Source organism: Coregonus clupeaformis, chromosome 34 (genome assembly GCF_020615455.1).
Source record: "Coregonus clupeaformis isolate EN_2021a chromosome 34, ASM2061545v1, whole genome shotgun sequence".
Lineage (NCBI taxonomy): Eukaryota > Metazoa > Chordata > Actinopteri > Salmoniformes > Salmonidae > Coregonus > Coregonus clupeaformis.
In genome coordinates, this window is record NC_059225.1 from 30210944 (window position 1) to 30223445 (window position 12502).

Genomic DNA, 12502 nt, shown 5'->3' on the forward strand with positions numbered 1-12502 from the left:
GTTTGAAGGAGATAAAGGATCTCTATGGAAGAGTGGAACAACTGAATGCTCAGCATTGTAATGAGTTCACTCCTCCCCCTTCTGGAAAAGCGGACTTCGACTTCACCCTTTATTTTCCAGCTGAACAATGTCATGGAGATGCTGCTCTCTGCTGGTGAGGACTATGAGGTGCATAAAAAATGTATGATCCTCAGGCTGTAGCCTTATGCATCAGACAGTGCTCCTACCACAGTCTGAAACAAAGCAATACAAGTGTTTGGAAAGTTTCCTCTCATGACCCCTGAAAGCCTAAAATCCAGAACCGTGTTTGCTAACATTCCACTTCATGCACCAGGGTTGGGGTCGATTCCAATTTAATTTGAAATTCCAATAAAATTCTTGAATTCACTCATGAAGTGGATAATTTCTGTTGATTTCAATTTGAATTTCAACAATCTCCAATGTATGGAATTGGAATTTAAATTAGACAGTTTAGACTGTTTGAATTGCAATTACAGTACATATATATATATATACAGTACCAGTCAAAAGTTTGGACACACCTACTCATTCAAGTTTTTTAAATATGTTTTATTATTTTCTACATTGTAGAATAATAGTGAAGACATCAAAACTATGAAATAACACATATGGAATCAAGTAGTAACCAAGTGTTAAAGTAGCCACCCTTTGGCTTGATGACAGCTTTGCACACTTGTGGCATTCTCTCAATCAGCTTCACCTGCTTTTCCTTCACTCTGCGGTCCAACTCATCCCAAACCATCTCAATTGGTGATTGTGGAGGCCAGGTTATCTGATGCAGCACTCCATCACTCTCCTTCTTGGTAAAATAGCCCTTACACAGCCTGGTGGTGTGTTGGGTCATTGTCCTGTTGAAAAACAAATGATAGTCCCACTAAGCACAAACCAGATGGGATGGCATATCGCTGCAGAATGCTGTGGTAGCCATGCTGGTTAAGTGTGCCTTGAATTCTAAATAAATCACGGACAGTGTCACAAGCAAAGCACCCCCACACCATCACACCTCCTCCTCCATGCTTCATGGTGGGAACCACACATGCAGAGATCATCCGTTCACCTACTCTGCGTCACACAAAGAAACAGCGTTTGGATCCAAAAATCTCAAATTTGGACTCATCAGACCAAAGGATAGATTTCCACCGGTCTAATGTCCATTGCTCGTGTTTCTTGGCCCAAGCAAGTCTCTTCTTCTTATTGGTGTCATTTAGTAGTAGTTTCTTTGCAGCAATTCGACCATGAAGGCCTGATTCACACAGTCGCCTCTGAACAGTTGATGTTGAGATGTGTCTGTTACTTGAACTCTGTGAAGCATTAATTTGAGCTGCAATTTCTGAGGCTGGTAACTCTAATGAACGTATCTTCTGTAGCAGAGTTAACTCTGGGTCTTCCTTTCCTGTGCCGGTCCTCATGAGAGCCAGTTTCATCATAGTGCTTGATGGTTTTTGCGACTGCACTTGAAGAAACATTCAAAGTTCTTGAAATGTTCTGTATTGACTGATCTGCATATCTGAATGTAATGATGGACTGTAATTTTTCTTTGCTTATTTGAGCTGTTCTTGCCATAATATGGACTTGGTCTTTTACCAAATAGGGCTATCTTCTGTATACCACCCCTACCTTGTCATAACACAACTGATTGGCTCAAACGCAATAAGAAGGAACATAATTCCACACCTGTTAATTGAAAAGCATTCCAGCTGACTACCTCATGAAGCTGGTTGAGAGAATGCCAAGAGTTGCAAAGCTGTCATCAAGGCAAAGGGTGGCTACTTTGAAGAATCTCAAATTGGTTACTTCATGATTCCATATGTGTTATTTCATAGTTTTGATGTCTTCACTATTATTGTACAATGTAGAAAATACTAAAAATAAAGAAAAACCCTTGAATGAGTAGTTGTGTCCAAACTTTTGACCTGTACTGTATATATATATATTTTTCAATATTTGTACATTTCCCAGTTAATAGAATTAATGCAAAAAATTCACTGCAGGATTTTTTCAAAAGAATTTAAACTTGTATTTCTATATTTCCAGTATAGCTAGGCTGTCTGTGTCACGCCCTGGCTCTGGGGACACTGTTATGTTGAGCCAGGGTGTGTAATTCTATGTTTGTATTTCTATGTTGGCCTGAGTGACTCCCAATCAGAGGCAACGAGTGTCAGCTGGTTGTCTCTGATTGGGAGCCATATTTAACTGTCTGTCTTTCACTTTGTGTTTGTGGTTTCTTGTTCTTATTTGGTTTGTGTTAAACCGTAGACATCACGTTTTCGTCTGTTATTTTGATCGTGTGATCATACCCTAATAAATAGAAATATGTTCACCTTCAACGCTGCGCATTGGTCTCTCCCTGACGATCGTGACAGTCTGACTTGCTCCTAGCTATCTCTCCGATTTGGTCCTGCCGTACATACCTACACGTACGCTACGGTCACAATACGCAGGCCTCCTTATTGTCCCTAGAATTTCTATGCAAACAGCTGGAGGCAGGGCTTTCTCCTATAGAGCTCCATTTTTATGGAATGGTCTGCCTATCCATGTGAGAGACGCAGACTCGGTCTCGACCTTTAAGTCTTTACTGAAGACTCATCTCTTCAGTAGGTCCTATGATTGCGTGTAGTCTGGCCCAGGGGTGCGAAGGTGAACAGCAAGACACTGGATTGACAAACCGCCCTTGCTGTCTCTGCCTGACCGGCTCCTCTCTCTCCACTGGAGATTCTCTGCCTCCGACCCTATTATGGGGGCTGAGTCTATTATGGGTTTTGTCACTGATGTGATCTTCCTGTCCGGTTTTGCGCCCAGGCTCGTGCGGTGGAGATCTTTGTGGGCTATACTCAGCCTTGTCTCAGGGTAGTAGGTTGGTGGTCTGTTGATATCCCCCAAGTGGTGTGGGGGCTGTGCTTTGGCAAAGTGGGTGGGGTTATATCCTGCCTGGTTGGCCCTGTCGGGGGTATCGTCAGACGGGGCCACAGTGTCTCCCGACCCCCCCTGTCTCAGCCTCCAGTATCTATGCGGCAATAGTCTATGTGCCGGGGGGCTAGGGTCAGTCTGTTATATCTGGTGTAATTTTCCTGTCTTATCTGGTGTCCTGTGTGAATTTAACTATGCTCCCTCTGGACTGGCCACCCCTCAGAGCCTGGTTCCTCTCTAGGTTTCTTCCTAGGTTCCTGCCTTTCTAGGGAGTTTTTCCTGGCCACCGTGCTTCTACGTTTGCATTGCTTGCTGTTTGAGGTTTTAGGCTGGGTTTCTGTATAGCACTTTGTGACATCTGCTGATGTAAAAAGGGCTTTATAAATAAATTCAATTTGATTTGATTTGATGATCAGCCTGAAAACCTGAAGGAATTGAATTTGAATTTGTGGAATTGTTGCTATATTGATTGGAAATTGATTTCTTGGAATTTACCTAACATTGGAATTGAGAGGAATTGAAAGACTGACCTGGAATTTGAATTGGATTTAATGGAATTTACAGGGAGATGGAATTGAATTAGGCTTGAATTTGTGGAATTAACCCCAACCCTGCCATGTACTCTGTGTCATGCTAAATTACATTGCATGACAATTCCTTAAGGAGTTGGCAAGAGAGCAGAAACAGACTGGCACCCAGGCTAAACCTGGTGCGTCTTTGGCATAAACGTTTGTGTAGGCCTTCTGCTGCAAAATAAAACTTTATCCCAGGGTTTTTAGACGACAGGCAGGTTTTCCTATAGCTTTTAGAGGAAGTTACAGTGAATACATAACCCTGAGATATAGTATTATTTTTGGAACAATTACACAAATGTTAATCCAAAGACACACGAGAATGGATTTCCAAGAGGTGTTGAGTGTTCCTGAATGGTCAAGTCTCAGTCCATAATGAATCATGGCGCCGGAGAAGATGGCTGCCATTTTACAGCCCTCTAACCAATTGTACTATTATGTTTGTTTTTCGTGTTATTTGTAATTTATTCTGTACATAATGTTTCTGCCACCGTCTCTTATAACCAAAAATAGCTTCTGGATATCAGGACAGCGATTACTCACCTCGTACTGGACGAAGATTTTTTCTTCAACGAGTCGGACGCGAAGGATATCCTACAGACACCCAACAAGGCCCAAATCCCCGTCATTCGCATGAGAAAGAGACTGAGATATCGTGGACGTAGGTCGGGGTGCCTTGTAAGGATCCGACGGCGAGTGAGTAAACTGCCTCAATCCTATTAGCCAATGTTCAATCATTTGAATATAAATTAGATGACCTAAGATTACGGTTATCCTACCAAAGGGACATTAAAAACTGTAATATCTTATGTTTCACAGAATTGTGGCTGAACGACGACATGGACAACATACAGCTGACGGGATATACGCTACATCGGCAGGATAGAATGGCTGACTCCGGTAAGACAAGGGGTGGCAGTCTGTGTATATTTGTAAACAACAGCTGGTGCACAACATCAAATACTAAGGAAGTCTCAAGGTTTTGCTCGCCTGAGGTAGAGTATCTCATGATAAGCTGTAGACCACACTATTTACCAAGAGAGTCTCCATCTCTATTTTTCATAGCTGTCTATTTACTACCACAAACAAAGCTGGCATTAAGATTGCACTCCATGAGCTGTATAAGGCCAGAAGTAAACAGGAAAACGCTCATCCAGAGCTCCTAGTGGCCGGGGACTTTAATGCAGGGAAACTTAAATCCGTTCTACCTAATTTCTACCAGCATGTTAAATGTGCAACCAGAGGAAAAAACACCTTTACTCCACACACAGAGATGCATACAAAGCTCTCCCTCACCCTCCATTTGGCAAATCTGACCATAACTCTATCCTCCTGATTCCTGCTTATGAGCAAAATCTAAAGCAGAAAGCACCAGTGACTTGGTTAATAAAAAAGTGGTCAGATGACGAAAATGCTAAGCTACAGCACTGTTTTGCTAGCACAGACTGGAACATGTTCGGGGATTCTTCAGATAGCATTGAGGAGTATATCACATCAGTCACTGGCTTCATCAATAAGTGCATTGATGATGTCGTCCCCACAGTGACCGTACGTACATACCCCAACCAGAAGCCATGGATTACAGGCAACATCCGCACTGAGCTAAAGGGGAGAGCTGCCGCTTTCAAGGAGCGGGACTCCAACCCAGACGCTTATAAGAAATCCCGCTATCCCCTCCGACGAACCATCAAACAGGCAAAGAGTCAATACAGGACTAAGATTGAATCGTACTACACCAGCCCTGACGCTCGTCGGATGTGGCAGGGCTTGAAAACTATTACAGACTACAAAGGGAAGCACAGCCGCGAGCTGCCCAGTGACACAAGCCTACCAGATGAGCTAAACCACTTCTATGCTCGCTTCGAGCAAGCAACACTGAAGCATGCATGAGAGCACCAGCTGTTCCGGATGACTATGTGATCACGATCTCTGTAGCCGATGTGAGTAAGACTTTTAAGCAGGTCAACATTCACAAGACCGCAGGGCCAGACGGATTACCAGGACGTGTACTCCGAGTATGTGCTGACCAACTGGCAAGTGTCTTCACTGACATTTTCAATGTGTCCCTGACTGAGTCTGTAATACCAACATGTTTCAAGCAGACCACCATAGTCCCCGTGCCCAAGGACACTAATATAACCTGCCTAAATGACTACCAAACCGTAGCACTGACGTCTGTAGCCATGACGTGCTTTGAAAGGCTGGTCATGGCTCACATCAACACCATTATCCCAGAAACCCTAGACCCACTCCAATTTGCATACTGCCCCAACAGATCCACAGATGATGCAATCTCTATTGCACTCCACACTGCCCTATCCCACCTGGACAAGAGGAACACCTACGTGAGAATGCTATTCATTGACTACAGCTCAGTGTTCAACACCATAGTGCCCTCAAAGCTCATCACTAAGCTAAGGATCCTGGGACTAAACACCTCCCTCTGAAACTGGATCCTGGACTTCCTGACGGGCCTCCCCCAAATGGTAAGGGTAGGTAACAACACATCTGCCACGCTGATCCTCAACACGGGGGCCCCTCAGGGGTGCGTGCTCAGTCCCCTCCTGTACTCCCTGTTCAACCATGACTGCATGGCCAGGCATGACTCCATCACCATCATTAAGTTTGCTGACGACACAACAGTGGTAGGCCTGATCACCGACAACGATGAGACAGCCTATAGGGAGGAGGTCAGAGACCTGGCCATGTGGTGCCAGGATAACAACCTCTCCCTCAACGTGACCAAGACAAAGGAGATGGTTGTGGACTACAGGAAAAAAAAGAGGACTGAGCAAGCCCCCATTATCATTGACGGGGCTGTAGTGGAGCAGGTTGAGAGCTTCAAGTTCCTTGGTGTCCACATCACCAATGAACTATCATGGTCCAAACACACCAAGACAGTCGTGAAGAGGGCACGACAAAGTCTATTCCCCCTCAGGAGACTGAAAAGATTTGGCATGGGTCCTCAGATCCTCAAAAAATGTATACAGCTGCACCATCGAGAGCATCCTGACTGGTTGCATCACTGCCTGGTGTGGCAACTGCTCGGCCTCCGACCGCAAGGCACTACAGAGGGTAGTGCGTACGGCCCAGTACATCACTGGGGCCAAGCTTCCTGCCATCCAGGACCTCTATACCAGGCGGTGTCAGAGGAAGGCCCTCAAAATTGTCAAAGACTCCAGCCACCCTAGTCATAGACTGTTCTCTCTGCTACCGCACGGCAAGCGGTACCGGAGCGCCAAGTCTACGTCCAAAAGGCTTCTCAACAGCTTCTACCCCCAAGCCACAAGACTCCTGAACAACTAATCATGGCTACCCGGACTATTTGCACTGCCCCCCCACCCCCACCCCCACCCCATCTTTTTACACTGCTCCTACTCTGTTAATTATTTATGCATAGTCACTTTAACTCTACCCACATGTACATATTACCTCAACTACCTCAACTAGCCAGTGCCCCCGCACATTGACTCTGCACCGGTACCCCCCTGTATATAGCCTCCCTACTGTTATTTTATTTTACTTCTGCTCTTTCTTTCTCAACACTTTTTTGTTGTTGTTTTATTTAACCTTTTTATAAAAAAATTAATGAATTGTTGGTTAATGGCTGTAAGTAAGCATTTCACGGTAATGTCTACACCTGTTGTATTCGGCGCATGTGGCAATTTTTTTTGATTTGATTTAAATCTGCTTGAAAATCTAAAGACAAGGTTAGAATATTGCTGTCCATCAATGATTCCCAACAAAATGTTATAGGGGACGCACAATTTCTGTCAATTTTGTTGCTGACTAACCGTCCCACAATAACCATCTACCAAACAATTAAATTAGTTCCAAACAGTAAAATGACATGACCAACAGAAAATACTATGCATGCGTAGCCCTACCAGGAAGGGAGCTTAAAAAATGTGATAATTATTGAAGCAGCCAATGTCAAACATCATTTTCAAACATTTGCCAAAATGCAATTTGCGAGAAAACACTGTTCTAAAAGGCACACCTGATTTGAGAGGTTTCATGTGACAAAGATGTGACATCTCCTTTCGAAACGTAGAAAGAGTGATATCATAATATGGAACAAATAGGATGGCTATTGTGCCTTTGGCTTCTGGACAACGAAAAAAAGTTGATATGAAAACCAATAGAACATGAGAGAAATGCTGGCCTCATAAAATATCAGTTTCTATCTGATTTTGGCTAGGCTACTTTGAAGCAAGGTAACATTTTAATTTTTTTGTCATTTAGCAGACGCTCTTATACAAAGCAATTTACAGGAGCAATTAGGGTTAAGTGCTTTGCTCAAGGGTACATTGACAGATTTTTCACCTAGTCGCCTCAGGCTAAGCTACCTGCCTCATAATATTAAGTAAAACGTCCAGGTTTCAAACAATTAAGTATATGTTTTCAACATGCCGACCGCCTCCAGCTTTTTCCCTCTACTGAATGGTTTGCAGTTGCATTGTGTGCACATCTACTTTTGAAAGGAGGGGTTTCTTCTTCGTCTGAAAGCAATGGCTAGCTAGTATGCTAACTATTCTAGCTAACTAACTGGCTGAATAAGTTGACGACGGACTCGCTCAAGCTGTCGGGACTAACCCACAACGTTAGACACGGACACGAATAATCTGCTTGGCGTGTTGACACACTGGTGGTTTGTTGTGGCCAAGTATTGGTGCTAAACCGTGTTGTTGGAGTCCGGCATGCTAGCTGGCTATGGCGTCTAATGACTAGGCGCCCTGGACGATTTTCACGGAAGAATACTGTACCAAGTTAGCTAGCTGAATAAACTAAGTTAGTCTATTCCTAGAAAACATTGAACCGCTGTAGTTTACAACAATTATAGTTTCTGAGGTGGAAGTTGGGAGAGTTATATTTGGGTGTTGTGGTGAGGGAGGCCCTGCTCTCTCCTTTCCCAGATGTTTAGTTAATTTCATTCCGATCTCCTTTGCATTATTGTAGCCATTTTCTGTAGCCTGTCAACTATGCCTCTGTCTATCCCTGTTCTCTCCTCTCCGCACAGGCCGTACAAACGACTCACACCGCGTGGCTGCTGCCTCTCTAACCTGGTGGTCCCTGCACGCACCACCCACGTGGAGTTCAAGGTCTCCGGCAGCCTCTGGAACTGCCGTTCTGCTGCCAACAAGGCAGAGTTCATCTCAGCCTATGCTACCCTCCAGTCCCTCGACTTATTGCCGCTGACGGAAACATGGATTACCACTGAAAACACTGCTACTCCTACTGCTCTCTCCTCGTCTGACCATGTGTTCTCGCATACCCCGAGAGCATCTGGTCAGCGGGGCGGTGGCACAGGAATCCTCATCTCTCCCAAGTGGACATTCTCTATTTTTCCCCTGACCCATCTGTCAATCTCCTCATTTGAATTCCATGCTGTCACAGTCACTATCCCATTTAAGCTTAACATCCTTGTCATTTATCGCCCTCCAGGTTCCCTTGGAGAGTTCACCAATGAGCTTGACGCCTTGATAAGTTCCTTTCCTGAGGATGGCTCACCCCTCACAGTTCTGGGGGACTTCAACCTCCCTACGTCTACCTTTGACTCATTTCTCTCTGCCTCCTTTCCACTCCTCTCCTCTTTTGACCTCACCCTCTCACCGTCCCCCCCTACTCACAAGGCAGGCAATACGCTTGACCTCATCTTTACTAGATACTGTTCTTCTACTAATCTCACTGCAACTCCCCTCCATGTCTCCGACCACTACTTTGTATCCTTTTCTCTCTCACTCTCCTCCAACACTACTCACTCTGCCCCTACTCAGATGGTAATGCGCCGTCGCAACCTTCGCTCTCTCTCTCCCGCTACTCTCTCCTCTTCCATCCTATCATCTCTTCCCTCTGCTCAATCCTTCTCCATCCAATCTCCTGATTCTGCCTCCTCAACCCTCCTCTCCTCCCTTTCTGCATCCTTTGACTCTCTATGTCCCCTATCCTCCCGGCCGGCTCGGTCCTCCCCTCCAGCTCCGTGGCTTGATGACTCATCCGGAGCTCACAGAACAGGGCTCCAGGCAGCCAAGCGGAAATAAAGGAAAACTAGACTCCCTGCGGACCTGGCATCTTTTCACTCCCTCCTCTCTACATTTTCTTCATCTGTTTCTGCTGCTAAAGCCACTTTCTACCACTCTAAATTCCAAGCATCTGCCTCAAACCTTAGGAAGCTCTTTGCCACCTTCTCCTCCCTGCTGAATCCTCCTCCCCCTCCCCCCCTCCTCACTCTCTGTGGATGACTTCGTCAACCATTTTGAAAAGAAGGTTGACGACATCCGATCCTCGTTTGTTAAGTCAAATGACACTGCTGGTCCTGCTCACACTGGGACTCTATGCTTTGACTTCTTTCTCCCCTCTCTCTCCAGATAAAATCTTGCGACTTGTGACGGCCGGCCGCCCCACAACCTGCCCGCTTGACCCTATCCCCTCCTCTCTTCTCCAGACCATCTCCGGTGACCTTCTCCCTTACCTCACCTCGCTCATCAACTCATCCTTGACCGCTGGCTATATCCCTTCCGTCTTCAAGAGAGCGAGAGTTGCACCCCTTCTCAAAAAACCAACACTCGATCCCTCTGATGTCAACAACTACAGACCAGTATCCCTTCTTTCTTTTCTCTCCAAAACTCTTGAGCGTGCCATCTTTAGCCAACTCTCTTGCTATCTCTCTCAGAATGACCTTTTTGATCCAAACCAGTCAGGTTTCAAGACTGGTCATTCAACTGAGACTGCTCTTCTCTGTGTCACGGAGGCTCTCCGCATTGATAAAGCTAACTCTCTCTCCTCTGCTCTTGTCCTTCTAGACCTGTCTGCTGCCTTTGATACTGTGAACCATCAGATCCTCCTCTCCACCCTCTCCGAGCTGGGTATCTCCAGCGCGGCTCACTCTTGGATTGCGTCCTACCTGACCGGTCGCTCCTACCAAGTGGCGTGGCGAGAAGCTGTCTCCGCACCATGTGCTCTCACCACTGGTGTCCCCCAGGGCTCAGTTCTAGGCCCTCTCCTATTCTCGCTATACAACAAGTCTCTTGGCTCTGTCATATCCTCACATGGCCTCTCCTATCATTGCTACGCAGACGACACACAACTAATCTTCTCCTTTCCCCCTTCTGAATCGCATCTCTGCATGTCTGGCAGACATATCAGTGTGGATGACGGATCACCACCTCAAGCTGAACCTTGGCAAGACGGAGCTGCTCTTCCTCCCGGGGAAGGACTGCCCGTTCCATGATCTCGCCATCACGGTTGACAACTCCATTGTGTCCTCCTCCCAGAGTGCAAAGAGCCTTGGCGTGACCCTGGACAACACCCTGTCGTTCTCCGCTAACATCAAGGTGGTGACCCGATCCTGTAGGTTCATGCTCTACAACATTCGGAGAGTACGACCCTGCCTTACACAGGAAGCGGCACAGGTCCTAATCCAGGCACTTGTCATCTCCCGTCTGGATTACTGCAACTCGCTGTTGGCTGGGCTCCCTGCCTGTGCCATTAAACCCCTACAACTCATCCAGAATGCCGCAGCCTGTCTGGTGTTCAACCTTCCCAAGTTCTCTCACGTCACCCCGCTACTCCACACACTCCACTGGCTTCCAGTTGAAGCTCGCATCTGCTACAAGACCATGGTGCTTGCCTACGGAGCTGTGAGGGAAACGGCACCTCCGTACCTTCAGGCTCTGATCAGTCCCTACACCCAAACGAGGGCATTGCGTTCATCCACCTCTGGCCTGCTGGTCCCCCTACCTCTGCGGAAGCACAGTTCCCGCTCAGCCCAGTCAAAACTGTTCGCTGCTCTGGCACCCCAATGGTGGAACAAGCTGCCTCACGACGCCAGGACAGCGGAGTCACTCACCACCTTTAAGGAATACCTGGGCTAGGATAAAGTAATAATTCTTGTTGATCCCACTGTTGGGGATATTTACATTTACATTTTAGTCATTTAGCAGATATTAAAGTTAACTTGAAAGATGGCTGACAAGTTTGTGGGGACCTGGAAATTGATTTCCAGCGAGAACTTTGACTTTGAGTACATAAAAGTTCTGTTATGACATATTTGTCAAATATAATGATAGGAATGGATGTAATTATGCATTTTTTATATTTTGTATATATATTTCTGATACCATCTTATGATCTCATTAGGCTAATCATTTATATCTATAGTTATTACACATGGACAATGCTTTTGGTTGCACCACACCATACTGCCAATAGATCCCTCTTGACAGTTTGTTCTCTATTGTGCAGGTGTTGGCTTCGCGACCCGACAGGTGGGAAACCCCATCAAGCCCAGTCTTCGAATGATCTTTGAAAAAATCCCAGAGCACTTTCAAAATTATTGAGATGAAATTCAAACTCAATGACACTTTCGAGGAAACAACCGCTGACAACAGAAAAACAATGGTTGGTTGGGATAAAAATCTGTGTGTGAAGGTCAGTTGACTTGGATGAATGAGTCATTGGAAATAACTAACATTTTGTCCTTTAATCTTCAGATCGTTTTTACTTTGAGAATTGTGCAAAAACAGAACTAGGACGGCAAATAGACAACATTAGAGAGAGAGGTGACTAGTGATGGAAAGTTGATAGTTGTAAGGAATCATAAAAAAAAAAAAAAATGTAAATAACTAATACCTTACAAGTTGTGAAATGGCTTGTTTTGTAGTGTTTGTTTATTTGTTAAAAACTTCTGAACTCGACAGATTATTGTAAAATATTTTATAATATTAGAAAAGTGATTTTCCTAAACCTTTCCCCCCATAAAGTTAAAATGTTGTCAATAAAACTTATTGGGAAAGTTTAGACACACTTGATATTAGGCTCAACCATTTTACATGTGGCACTTTGTGCATTTTTGACTGAACAAGTGTTTTATCGCTCTCTAACCTAAAATATATGCTGGGATGTGTATTCTTGAAATAACTCTGACCTAACACACTCTCTCCTCTCCTACTACACCTGTCCTCTCCTTACAGAAATGCATGATGGGGGATGTGGTTGCAACG